This window comes from Drosophila tropicalis, unplaced genomic scaffold, assembly GCF_018151085.1.
Source record: "Drosophila tropicalis isolate 14030-0801.00 unplaced genomic scaffold, ASM1815108v1 contig_593, whole genome shotgun sequence".
In the NCBI taxonomy this organism is placed as follows: domain Eukaryota; kingdom Metazoa; phylum Arthropoda; class Insecta; order Diptera; family Drosophilidae; genus Drosophila; species Drosophila tropicalis.
Genome location: NW_027173070.1, coordinates 7430088 through 7442280, shown reverse-complemented (window position 1 = coordinate 7442280; position 12193 = coordinate 7430088). Strand labels below are relative to the sequence as shown.

Sequence of the window (12193 nt, the reverse complement as noted above, 5' to 3'; positions counted from 1 at the left end):
GTGGTGCCACAGGTGAGTAGGCGTGAAAAATCCTATCAGTTGACTTTCCCTGTCTCTGTCACCCGCTCTGTCTGTCACTTTCGTGATTATTTTCTGTCCCTCGTTGTATGAAGCTTTTCCTGCTGCTGTAGCTCAAATGTTATTGACAGTGAAAAAGTCACAGAGAGACGACGTGTGCAGGATATTAGAAAAGTGAGAAAATGTTCTACTCCCTAAATGTGACTAACAACAACGCTTCGAGTTCAATTGCCTACACTGTTAGATTTAGATAGACCATGTAGTTTTATGTAAATTTTCAATTATTATATAATATTTAAACTTAGCTTTAAGCCATAAATCTATGTGTGTTAGATATGAGCATATCAGTAGGACCCTTCAAATAGGTGAACGACCTCCAGAAGGGCTCATTTATCTTGATAAATATAAATTAATGTATAACAACACAAGAAAGCAACAGTTAAAAACCCTCAGGGAATCAATTCCGGAAACACATGAATTATGTCCTGGGACAAACACTAAGTTCGTGAAAAAATTAAAGCAATTTTTGAGATTCGAATTGAAATATTTTACGAAAAACGAACAGCTGCAAATATTTAGCGATAAAGAAATTTTGCTCTGGGCATTGCATCTATAAATTTATTAACATTGTTCTTTTAAGATTTAATATTTATTAGTCCTTATACAAAAAAAAGTAAGTCAAATGTTTATAAATGTAAATTGATATTGAATCGAAAACAAGCCTCTTGTTGCTATTGAAATCTGCGTTATTGAACTTCATCAAGTTGAAATCACATTTTGGTAAACTGAAAAGCGATGCCTCCATTAGTCCTGCATCAGCAAAGAGGAGCCACGCAACAGCCACCATTATGCGTCGTCCATGGCAACGAAATGCTTCACTGCCTAGACCCAAGTACGCCTAAGGACACAAGAAATGAAGCAAACGAGAAGACAACATGAAGGACGAGAGCTACAGAAAAAACGTGTAAAAACATCAACAGCTACAGCATAATGATTCGAAGCGATGCATATTTCGCACAACTAGGACACAGACTCTGAGGGAATGCCTTTTAATCCTGCCAAGGATTAAACGAAAAGTCAGAGAGGAAAAGAGCACTGGGCAACTGACTAATAGTCAATTATTTTTTGGGAGAAACGAGGGATTGAAAAATAGTTCAAAATCAACTTGTGTGTTTGGTAACATAGGAACAACTTACATATATGCGATTTACCTCAGTTCTGATCACTGGAAACTTTGAACATTTGTCGGATTTTATATCTGTGTTCCGTATATGTCCGAACAATCTACATTAGATATATTACAAATTGTGATTTTAAGTTTATAAACTGCATTTTACATATGTCAAAATTTGGAAAAGTGGTAGCACTTTCAGATGCTATTGGCAATAGTAATAAGTAATTAAATAAGTAATTGAATTAAATTCGAAAGAAATGACAGACCAACCCAAGTTATTGGGGCCCCTTACTTAAAAGAAGATTCAACAAATACATTAAAGTTAAGAAAAATATAAATTTCAATGTCTAACTAGCTGTATCTTTTAATTACTGAGTATTACTCACAATTACATTTGAGAATTTTATAACAAATATTATAACCTTTTCTAAGAGTATATATTCAGTTCTTTTTCGAAAAGTGTCCTTACTGACTCCAGAAAATTTATAGTCAGTCCAACAGTCCTATTCTTGCAATTGTAATCTTAAATTAAAGATGAAAGAAGTAACTTTATATTTAGAATTTGATGGCTGAATATAAGTCAAGTTGCATTATTTGGTAATTTTAACTCTGAAGCTTCGCATAGCAGCAAAAATATGTATTTAAATTACATTTTGTATGTTTTAATAATACACTTTACACTTTAATATTTATAACACTCCATCCGACTTTTATATAAAGGCAAAGAACAACAGTTAGTTACATAATTTCTCACAGTGTATACCATTGTTTCCCATACGACAATCGCTTTGTCAAACCGAGCAAAACAGTTTTGTGACCATTGTCATCGTTGGTTGCCTTAGTGGCATCCGCCTCGGTGGCTCTGCCGCTGATGCTGCGGCTGCCACAACGAAGTCTCCAACATTGTCGTCCTTTTTTTTCTACTCCATCCATTGCTTGGTTATTGCATGAGTTCGTCTGTGTTGAATGTTGCTGAATGGTGAATGAGCATGTTTATCAATGTTGTGTGTGCTTATCGAAGACAGCCGCCATTTTCAATTCAACTACCACTTCCACTTCACAACCTACAATCCCTCTGCTCCCCTTTCCTTCTGTAGTACGCCCATTCCCAGACCACTCCTTGTTTATATAGTTCGAGATTGAGAAGGAGATGGAGAGCGTTTGCTTGACAACTTATTTCAACATCTTGTTCTTGTTCTTGTGCTTGCTCTTGTTGGTGTTGTTGTTGTTATCCCTTGTGTTGGGTTTCCTATTTTCATTTATTGGCAAAACTTTTTGCACAGTTTTGTTGCAAAAATAAGGCAAAAGGTGGTGAATGGGGGAAGGATAGATGTATGGATGGGGGTGGGAGAGGTGTAGTCTTTGGGATAAATATGGCAGTCATGTTTAGCTGTCGGCAAAGTTTTTGTTGCCATTGTTCAATATTTTACTCATGTGTGTGAGTTTTTGGGTTGTAAATATACATATGTGTATGTGCGTACATATAGATTTTTGATTAAATTTCTCTACGGCAATGCAATGCAAATTCGAAATGAATTTAACCGAAAGAAGGAAGCGAAGAGATTAAAGTAAATGTTAAATCGATTGATTACCTCAATTAGACCCTTGAAATGAAGCAAATGAACCCTCATTAATGACCCCTTAAATTGTTATTATGTAAATACTCGGAGCAAGTGGTTGAAAAGAAAGCAACAGAGAAGAAAAGAAAAGAAATGAAAGAAAGACTAAGAATAGAAATGAGAATGATGGAATGAAAAAAGTTGCCATTACCCGAGTCTATCTATTCGTATTTGGTTTTCTTTTTTTTTTCTCGTTGTTTTTTTTTTTTTTTTGTTTCTGCCGCGGATGTTGCTAAACGGTTTATAGCACTTGGCAGCAGAGACAGAGACAGAGAAAGGGAGAAAGAGAATGCAAGCAAAAAGAGAAGCATGATGGCAAAAGAAGGCGAAGGCTAAGCGGAAGCAGCGATATATTATTAATAGCCTCGTACCCGCACTGCCTCCCTCCTCTTCTTCACCATCTCTTTCCACTTGCCCAAGACACTCAGCAGGCAATGCGGCGTATGCGCAATATTTTTCCTTTTTTATATTTTATTACGGTCTTTCCCCCATACCCTTAAGGCAAACGACATACAATTCCCAGTCCCAGTTACGTTCTTTACTCTTCACCCCTCTCTCTCTCTCTCTTTCTCTTCTCAGTGTCCATATCCCTATTCTTCCTCAACTTGTCCATGGCCCAGTCGCAGTACCATTTCCATTGCCATGGTCCTCTATTCTCTGTGTATGCCATTTGTAAAATCGCCTTTGGTTCTTCGTCCTTGGTCCAGGACCATGGCCTCTAATAAGATTTTATTGCGCCAAGTCACGCTGTACGTGTGTGTACAACTGATGCGGATAATAAGTTTGGTTTTGGTTTTGGTTTTAGGTTTCGGTTTCCGTATTTTTTGGGGAGTTTTCAGTTCTGCTTTCCCACACCGCAGAGCCCATTCCCCTCCTGCCTAGAGACCGACCGCCCAGGTCATTTTCAACACCTTCCTTCATACAAATTGCCTATTATATCGAAGTGCCTGGCATAGGCTTGGGCGTAAACCAATTTCCTTTTGTATGAACAATTTGAATTGTGGTTATTTCGGGTTAATGTAATTAACAGTAACAACACCACCAAACCAACAACAACAACAACAAAATATCAGCCATCAGCCATTAGAATTTACCATAATACCAGAATGTTAAACAATTCAATTAAATTTGATAATTTTCGTGACCTGAACTTTGTAGAAGTTTTTTCAAAAATGTTTTATTAGTTTGTAGTCTTCTTTTTCATTTCTTTCGTATATTATTGGTATTTTGGTCTGCCCTTTTTGCCCATATTCCCTTTTTCCCTCTAGAATAAAAACGTGCTCTGTTGTGTCCTTGTTTCCACAGCTCCTTCCGGTTCTATGAATGTGTATGTGAGTCTGTCAATAAATCAGCTTTTCTTTCTATAATTTAAGCTACTTTGGCCATACATGCGAAAAGAAATGGAATATAAACTTATGAATTGCTAACAAAGAAAAAGGGAACCCACAAAGAGATTGTAAAATATGTGAAAAAAAATCGAATAATGCGAAAAACCCCCTATCATAACTATAGCAAATATATAATACATTCAGCCGATTACGATACATAAAATTTCATATATGCTTTTTTTGGCTGTGCACTTTGAAAAACTGAGGTTTGAAAGTTGCCATCGATTTACTACTAAAAGAATAGAAAACTTCTTAACTCATATAATTTGACAATGTAAAAAACTTATAATGATATATATTCATATGATATATAACACAATTTACATTCAATTCGTTTTGATTAAAAGCTTTCATCACGCGATAGTTTCAGATTTATGATTTAATAAACAACTCATACCACTAATCTAATTTATTGAAATGTGGTACAAAAACGATTCAATTATTTGTCCTTGGACACTTTTCCTCTTTCTTATTTGTGTTTATTATCAATCATTCGACCATTTACATACTTTGATTCTTAATATAACAAAACAATGATAAAACAATTGTGACTAGTTAATACCACAAACTTCTAAATATCAATAGGAAATATTCGTAGTGTTTTGTGTGACTATCTTTAGGTTTTAATTGTTTCTCAGTAATGAAAGATGGAATAGTAAAATGATAACATGTTAACAATTTAACCACAAAATATTGATTAGCAAAAGCAATTTAATATAAGACACCCATTAAAATTGAAACACTTTTTCCTGAAGAATAAAAATGCAGACCCGTTTAATCTGTCTGATAAATATTTAACCTATTTTTCATTTGTAGATTTATCCAGGATCTAATTAGTGTCGGGACTTTCACTTCTGATGCAACAACAGTCCTGCTAAGTAGCATTTGTTGATAGACAAGCGGCAAAAGTTCTAGACAGCTGAGTCAGATAATTAGACAAAGAGCAAACAACTCTTCCAAAAACAAAGCTGCTAACGAATATCGTACATTCCAGCAAAAAAGGCTTGATTTAATATTATACAGACACAATTTTTTTGGTTTTAATTATTAGAAAAGGACTTATTGAATGTCTAAGTAAAACAAAAGTACAATGTCATCCTATATTCCGACAAAGAATCGTCTAAAAACTCAAGGTAATATAATTCACTTAAGCTGTTGTCAAATCATTGGCCTATCATTTATCATTATTGGCCTATGAAAAGTTTATCTAGACGCAAAAAAGATTCATAATATTATATTTGAAGTCTCTTCGGCCATTTCAACTGTTCTTGAGGTAACTTCATGTATGATTTAAGGTAGTAGACTGAATATGACAGCTTCTGGTCTGCATTTGTTAGCTAATAGTAAAATATATCCAGCTGCGTTTTAAATTTCTTGTTTCCATAACATAATATACACTTACAACATAAACTGTAGATGTAGATGTAGTTGCTCTTTCGAGTTGTACATAAATTCCCACTCTAGTTTTCTGGTTAGCTTCAGATTTCCCAGCAGAGCATATAAAACCACATTGTGCTCTCTGGACACTAGCCACACTGCAGGTAGCCTAGCCAAATTAATAAAAATGTGTGTAAAAAACGGAAACTTTGTTCTACTACTACATTCCCTCCCATCGCTGCCCGTTTTGTTGGTTTTATTTGGTTCTTGCTGGATACATGGACCATAAACGTAAGCTAAATCCACAGCAATGCACTTAAGATGTCACGCGCACAGAGAGAAAGTGCAGTCCACCGACCACGAGAAGACCAAGACCACATATGGTTAGTTTCCTTTTTGTTATCTCTTTTCGTTTTTCTCCCCCTTTTTTAGTGTCCAATAACTTTTTTGCTCCTGTGACAATTTTTACTTTTATGGTTGCCAAACGATTAGTTCTCTTGGCCAGTAGCAGGCACTTTATGGTCAGTTCAGCTAAAGAAAAGATAAAATTCACATTTTACGGCCGATATTGATGGCCAACTGGCATGTACGTATATTAATGCATCTTGTAGGACAAACGAGTTGTTAACTATCTTTAGGTGCATGAATATATCAAAAGTTTAAGTGGCTAGTTTAACTAAACACATTTGTAATTTTTAACTTGACGGAAGTTTTATCATTGAGCAACTATTTTTAACAAACATTATTTAGATTGGTTTTTAGATCCTTGTTTTATAATCTTACCCCCAAAAGTAGGCTGAGAACAGCAAACCAATTCTGCTCCCAATTAAATTACTTGATACAACAAAATGTTTGGAGAATTGCCAAAAATATCTTTAAATTGATTAAAATTTCAACGATTTGTGTTAAATGGCCTAAACACTTTTAACTGACTGAGTGACAAATGGGAATGCATAAAGGAAAAATGGCATAAATAAATGATATGTAAGAGATTTTTCAAACTTACCCAATTAAATTGCAACAATTTATTCAGTAACAACTTATTTCCGCTTCCTCTTGTCTCACTTTTTCTAAAAGTCAGTTAGGTTTTTGTTGCTCTAAAATGGAATAAAAAACCATTTGTGGAATAAATATTTCTGTGCTGAATTTCATTGATAATATTTGCATCTACATGTCTAAGTATATTTATATGTATGTATGTATATGTTCTTGAACAATATTGGTGGGTCTGTCCTGTCTGTGCTCACAGCTGCATTCGCGGCATGAGATTAAACTTGTCTTGGTTAGCGTAAACAGAATTATTTGCAAGTATCCTGGCCATGACGCTGACTCTGACTCTGGCTCGGCTTTGTTGCTGCTTTGTGGAAATTTTAATTGGGTTTTCTGCCATATTAGATTCCCCCCAGCAGAAGCACAGCATAGAAGATGGGTAACCAATGCCCGGGTGGTGTGGGGTAGAGAGGGCAAGTCGTGGAGTGTAGTGTTTTATTAAATCTAGTAACTATCTATTGCCTTTAATGTTTCAACAACGAATCCCCCGATGTTAAAAGCAATTCCCTCAATGCAAATTTCATGCAGAGCTCAATCAAAAAGGAAAAAATGGAAAAAGGCAAACGCAACACAAGAGGATTTCTCGGTTTTTGTATGCATGGTAGAGAACAGAGCTGAAAAGTACAGTCAGACAATGCATACATACATATATGCATACACACTTCCCCATATACATATATGTATGTAGATATTTTCCCATCACGTAGCCTTGATTTTACTCCATAGCATTCGCATTCCATAGCTCCATGTCTTGGCATTCCGACTAACCAAATGCAGAAAACAGCCGCAAAAGCTGTCACTGTCTCTACGTCAGTCTGTCAAGTGTTTGGCTCCGCCTCAGAAACTCTATTTACTCGACTTCCTTTTGGCGGATTTAATAATCAACATTATCGCCATCTCATACTCCACTCCATGCCACTTCACTCACACACTTTACTCCACTCAATCTTCTCCACAACTCATCCCTCTCTCCATCTAGTGGGAGCATTTTGTAAGTGGTTATTTAACGTAAGTAATGTAATAAGTCTGCTAGCTAGTTTTCTTATATTTCCTGCACCTGCCTGTAATCCCTCTTACACCCAAAAGCAAAGGAAAGGCAAGGATAAAGCCAGCAACTAGACAGATGCCAACTGCTGCTGCTGCTGAAAGGGAAAAAGATGATACTACAAAAAAAGGAAAGCTACATAGAAAGATGGAAAATGTGACGCCAATTTGTTGGCCAAAAAGTTGTTACACCTTCCCTGACTAAGAAGTTAAGAAATTTTCCACTTTGCCATTAAACAAATTAACAAGTTTATAGAGAGCCCAACTGTTTTGCCTGACTAACTGTAAGTCTAATTGCTACGCCTAATTGATTAAGAACTATTTTAGTATTATTTTTAGCTTAAAGTCTTTAAGCCTTCATTATGACTAGGGAAAGGAAGTTTTTTAAAATTGTTTTGTTTGCCAGGAAACAATTCTCTAGGATTACTAAATTAGTGCCAAGTAATTCTCTATAATTTAAATAGATCTTTTCATACTTAGGTAGTTAAGAAATCATTCTTCTGGCGTATGAATTGGTCGACCTACATGTACAAATATTTCCAAACCATTCTACATCATGAAATGATAAACAATAAATACTAAACTTTGCATTACATCATCGTTAAGTCGCTTTGATAGATAACATTGAATGTTTAACTGAATTGAGTAATTTATACAAATTGACTAATTTGCTTAATCGTTTTGAAATTTCCCAAAATGGTAACCAAGTCAAGACTTGTGTGTCATTTCTTGAAACTAGTTAATAAATCGATTTTCGCCACACCCAGAATGTGAATGGTTGTTTTGTAAGGCATTGGGAAAAATAATTGTTATCTCCATTCACACCGACTGTCCCTTATATGGACGTCCACTACATTTGTACATACATACATACATACCTTGCCAATAGAAATATAATTCGAAACGGGGGACTCGAACGGAAGGAAAACCAAACTATCAGCCAAATAACCAGCCAAGCGACCGACCTACCATAAAAAGACTCAATATGAAACGAATGCGCGACGCGACGCGTACGTGACAATAAAATGAAATGTGTAAGAGCTCTCTATCTCTTTCCCCCTCTCTATATATGTGTCTCTTAGTCTGTCTTCTTTTTTGTAGCTCCTGCTGCTGCTGCTGCTATTTCTTCTCCACTACTTCTGGGCCAAAGGAATTGCAAATGCAACTGCAACACGGCTAACACGGCAACGAAGCAACTTGACAAATTTATTTCCCACAACAAATGCACTATGGAAAGTTTTTCAAACTCTCTTGTCAAAATTCTATTCTACAGATGAAGTATATCATGTAATCAGTGGATGTTTATAACTTTGACCTCATCGATGTTTGAAAATTAGGATTAAATGTCTTATATTTAATGAATTCTTGGCCAAACGCTCATATTTTTTAAGCTATTCATCAGTTCTTTTCTTTAATAATGTCAGCTATGAGTACCTATCGAAATTGTACGACCATTTGTAAACTCACTTATTTGGGGTACTAAGTGCCAAGAAAACTAAAATCCTTAATCGAAGTACTGTCAAGTAGTGTCCAGATCCCCAACTACTACTCTTTCGATCTATATTTGAGTATGAAATATGTTTTATATGCTATCGAAGTCCACCAAAATCTGGAATTTTTAGCCAATAGAACCAACAACCTCTTGTATTGGACGTATAGGATACATTTGGTTAAACTATAGAAGAGATAAAGATCGAAACACTTCTGCTATAAAAATGTTCGCCAAATGTAACCACTGTGCAACAAATGCCAGTTAAGTGCAGAATATGTAGATAAAGTCAGAGTTGTAAGTTGAAATGGAGATGAAGGCCCTTAACATTTTTGGCATTTGTCGCAGTGTATACACCTGTATGTCTGTTACCTGCAATTTATTTAATATTGCATTTGACCAAGTTTCCTCCTGCTCCACCGCCCACCTGCTGCCCTTCATCTCATCCAGTACACCCCCCAAGTGCGCATTTCTCAGTCCTTGTGCCTTGGCATATGAAAAATGAAATGTGGCTGCAATGGAGCGAACGATGCGGTAAAGTTGTTCCCACCGGCAGCAGCAGCAGCAGCAGCACAAAAATAAGAAAAGAATGAAAATGAAGAAGGAAACAGGAAAATTGTGAGACAAGTTCTCTGTGGGGCAGCAGCTGTCAGGGCAATGGAGTTACCCAAGGCACAGACAGCTCGATTTTAATAAAAATACAGAATTTTCACAAACAACCACACACAGCATGAGAGGAAAAGCCATATAAAGATGGTAAAAATATTTGCAACCCATTCAGGTGAGCCCAAAGTCAACCATCTAACTTGTTGCGCTGCCAATTTTCAATTGTTGAGACTGCAGAGGTTTTTATACATATACATACATATGTATATGTTTGTGGGTATGTGTGTGTGCAGCGGCTGCTGAGATGAAGTTGAAGAGGACATACAAACATCTAAGCTATGCCTGTGAAATTCTCATTTAAAATGTGCGCCATAAGTACGCATTACACACACTCAATTTCCGTTTTCCATTTTATGCCAAACGCCAACGCCAACGCCGATGCCACCGACTCCAGCTCCAGCTTCAGTTCCAGTGCCAACTCCAACACCAACTCCATCGCGTGCTCCTCTCCACCAGGCCTGACATGAATGAAGAGCTCGAGGTTCAGTTTGAATCAGCCTGCTGCTGCTGCTGCTCTTGCTTATCAAATTCCCTTCAGCATTCCCATTATCCAACTACAAACACACACACTCACACACACACACACGCGTCACACTCTTGTACACACTCACTTTCAGACATATGTCGGCATTTTATACGTTCCCGGCATTTTGCGGACTCCTGCAACGTATGCCTCCTTCTCCTTCCACTCTTTTCCCTCCTTCCGTTTGCCGTCGTTAATGCCACGCTTGGGGCAGCTTCCTTGGAGGTGTGCATTACACATTACATTATCCTCCACATCCTGTTGCTTCTGTGTTGCTTGCCTTGCAAAATTTAACTGAGCAATATCATACTCTTCCGTGAAACCAATTAAATTGCATTTTCCTAGACATATTGCATACTTAAACGCATCCCAAACCCATTGAAATCTGTTGGAATTTTAACTATTGTGTTAAATGAAATAATTGTAATTAAATTAACTAAATACCTACAACACTTTGGAGTAGTTAATCAGAGAGCACAATTCTTTTGTTTCCTGGTTTAACCATCAAAGTGTCACGTGTTTTGCTATTCGATATTAAAATTAATGCTATTCCTTTAATCTTCTTAACAAGCCACATAAGTGAAATTCAAGAAGCTATTTGAAATTTATTTATTATTTTATATTGAATTTAAACCGGCTCGAGGTCAATCTTACAAAAGAAGATTATTTCAAAGGTAACACACAAAAAGGTGAGCAGGTTGTCTGTATAGCTATTTCAAGAACTACCAAGTTCTATCATCAGCAGACTTTGCTAAAGAACTCCAGAATTGCAATAGCCATACCATGTCTTCAACGCTAAAACTAGTTGGGAATTACATTGCCAACTAAAGGAAGCGAAAAAAGCTTGAATAGGGATTCCGGAGGAGAAGAATAACCCAATCTTCATTCGTTGAATTCAAAATATGAACTGATTTTATTAACACAAGTATTGAGTTTATATAGGGAATCTTAGGCTCTAGGAGGTAACAATTGTTCTTAAAATATCTTATCCTAATGAGACTCAAACCCAAGATTTCGGGGGTTGAAAATTATTATTACTTTGGGCACGGCTTCGGCCACTTGACATCCTGCCGTTGTGATATTTTGGGTTAGTTTAGAATTACAAGTGTTTTTCTACAATGTGTGTGGCTGATTGTAATTCTAGTCCTATGCTAGATTACTTGTTTGTGACAAAAGTACAGTTGTATTATGTTTTCTTTAGTGCATCTGATTTGGTGAAGCCGCTTCAGATGAACACGATGTTTATTCTTAAACATTCTGCAAAGGGCCGCCAAATGTGACGTTTTGGATTTTATTTTTATTTAGTTGCCCTAAACAAATTATTATTATTAATATTATTTTTAATAAGATTACTGTTGTTAAAGAAGCATGACGAGCTACATAAGAGAAGCTAACCCTAGCAAATCAATGTTTGTATCATTTTCCAAATTGGTTTATTAATATCGCCCGATGTTTAACAATTTTTGCTTCGGGATATCTACCCACTCCTGATGTGTATTACTGTGCTGACTTCTAGCCTTTTTATATGGTGTAGACTTTAAAGACCAACTACTTTTACCTCTCGGCTTAAACCAATGTGGCTTTTGCTGGTATTTGAATTCTGAGTGGTTATTCGGATTAAGTGTTGTCCCTTTTTGTAATACAGCCTCGGACAATTTGTTACCCGAATTTATTTTGACACTATTTCTTAGATAATCATTATTTAATTTAACGTTTGCCATCTGAATATTTTCATTTTGTACTGGCTCTGGGATATATACTTTTTCTTCCCCAGATTTTACTTTACCTCCGAACTGAGGTCCTGCCGGGGGCCATAAACTTATTTCTTTTACCTCAGCTTTTATC

At 36.3% G+C, this 12193-nt stretch overlaps 1 protein-coding gene across 7 annotated transcripts in view; it reads right to left on the bottom strand.

The window, feature by feature from the left end:
- Nucleotides 1-12193, bottom strand: part of Liprin-gamma (liprin protein kazrin) — a 54106-nt gene that overhangs the window by 25733 nt on the left and 16180 nt on the right. For 6 of the 7 annotated variants that reach the window (XM_068289735.1, XM_068289738.1, XM_068289740.1 and 3 more), the window contains exon 3: nt 6583-6673. The gene's annotated coding sequence lies outside the window, so the exon portion shown is untranslated. Of the gene's footprint in view, nt 1-6582; nt 6674-9531; nt 9553-12193 lie in introns of those variants that run through there. The other variant, XM_068289736.1, reaches the window with a different exon arrangement.